This window comes from Rousettus aegyptiacus, unplaced genomic scaffold, assembly GCF_014176215.1.
Source record: "Rousettus aegyptiacus isolate mRouAeg1 unplaced genomic scaffold, mRouAeg1.p scaffold_m13_p_4, whole genome shotgun sequence".
Lineage (NCBI taxonomy): Eukaryota > Metazoa > Chordata > Mammalia > Chiroptera > Pteropodidae > Rousettus > Rousettus aegyptiacus.
In genome coordinates this window covers 5376982-5379102 of record NW_023416307.1, presented here as the reverse complement: position 1 = coordinate 5379102, position 2121 = coordinate 5376982, and the positions used below count along the sequence as shown (strand labels likewise).

Below are 2121 nucleotides of genomic sequence, written 5' to 3'. Positions count from 1 at the left end.
TCCCTGACTCATTTTATAAAGTTATAATGCTTAATACCAAACCATAGGCAGATAAGACAGAAAAAGAAATTACTCGTCAACATTAATTTTGAAAATAGATGCAAAGATGTTCGATAAACTATTAGCAAACTAGATTTAGTAATTCTAAAATAAACACTATATCATAACAAAGGTAAGTTTACTCTAGGAATGCCAAGGTATAATATATATATATTAAAAAATAGATGTAATTAATATACTAGTAGCATTAACATTAATATTATGATGTTTGGTTAATTTTATGTGTCAACTTGACTGGGTCACATGGTGCCCAGATATTTGTTCAAACATTATCCCGGGTGTTTCTGTGAGGAAGTTTTTGGATGAGGTTAGCATTTCAATCTGTAGACTGAACAACACAGGTTGCCCGCCCCCCATGTGGGTGGGGCTTACCGATCAGTTGAACACCTGAATAGAACCAAGGGCTAACTTTCCCCTAGGTCAGAGAGAATTCTCCTGCCTGATAGTCTTCTAACTGGGACATAGGCTTGTCCTGGTTACAGCAGTCTGCTGGCCTTCAGACTCAGGCTGGGACATTGACTCTGTAGATGTTGGACATGTGAGCCTCCATAGTCATGTGACCCAATTCTTTAAAATAAATGTCTTCACATATTTGATACACACACACACACACACATACACTTTATGCATAATATGTGATATATATATATATTATCCTGTTCTGTTTCTCTGGAGAACTCTGACTAATGTATATGGTATTATTATCAAACTTATTTAAATGACATATTAAAGAATAAAAAACCGTATGAGCATTCATTTCTTTATTTTGCTAACATCTACCTATTGAGCACATTTTACTGTTTTAGGCGCTGGGACACAGGGATCAACAAAGCATGTTTGGTGGTGGGGAGGGTGAGAAGGACCCACAATAAACAAAAGGAATAAATAACATTTATATAGTATGATAAAAATGTAGAAGTGCTATGAAAAAAATAATAATAATAAAGCAGAGAAGGGGGATGGGGAATGTTGCCCAGGGATTGAAGGGAGGTTGCAGTTTTGAATAGGATGGCAAGGGAAAACTTCGTCGAAAAAGGGACATTAAGGAACCGAGGGAGCAAATTATTCAGGAACCTGGGGAGAGGTAGAGGGAGCAGCAAACGCAAAGACCCTAAGATGGAAACGATCCGGTGCTGGGACAGATAAGTCGGTCAGTGTGGCTGGAAAGAGGGAACTGGGCAGTGGAAGGGACAGTCCCCGAGAGAAATGGGGGAAAGATCGTGGAAGGACTTTTATAAAGATCTTGTAAGATGGGGAAAGTGGATGGCTTTAAATAGAGAAATGATATGCTTTGACTTACGTTTTAATGTGCGCACTCTGGCTTCTATGCTGAGAATTGTCTGAAGATGCTGAAGGAGGGGGACTAGTCCAGAGGCTAAACAGAGATGCTCACGGTTTGGATCAAGAGAAGCAAAGGAAATGGCAGGAGGTGGTCATAGTCTGAATTATATTTATATTTATTTGAAGTCGTGCTTATTAAGGTTTAATTTACATTGAATAAAATTTATCTTTTTGAGGCATAAAATTTGAGGAATTTTGACAAATGTATAGTTATGGAATCACCATCATAATAAAGCCCTGGAATATTTTCTTCATTCCAAAGTGTTCCAGTGTGCCCCTTTAGGGCAACTCAATCTCCTAACCCTAGCCTCTGGCAACCACTGATCTAATTTCTATTTCTATATCCTCATCATTTCCACAAGGCCCTTTAAATGGAATCACACGGTATGTAGCCTTTTATGTCCAGCTTCCTTAACTTAGTGTAATGATTTGGAGATGTTGTTTCAGGTATCAGTAGTCTGTTCCTTTATAATGTTGATTAGTGTTTCCTTTCCGTATGGATGTACCACAGTTTAGCTATCATTAGTGATGGACATTAAGGTTGTTCCCATTTGGGGTTCTTATAAATGAAATTGCTAAAAACATCCACGTGCAGGTCTTTGGGTGGACCAACGTTTTCCTTTTTCTTGGGTAAATGTTTAGGAGAAGTAGTTGTACGTTTGTGAAAAATTTCCAAACATTTTTCTCAAACTAGCTGTACCATTTTACATTCCTACCATC

General features: G+C 37.9%; 1 non-coding gene across 1 annotated transcript; it reads left to right on the top strand.

Moving 5' to 3' along the window:
• Nucleotides 1-1380: 1380 nt before the first annotated feature.
• LOC118602371 lies at nt 1381-1449 on the top strand. The gene has a single exon (XR_004950708.1). It is a non-coding gene; the product is annotated as a small nucleolar RNA SNORD109A (small nucleolar RNA).
• The last annotated feature ends 672 nt before the right edge of the window (nt 1450-2121 follow it).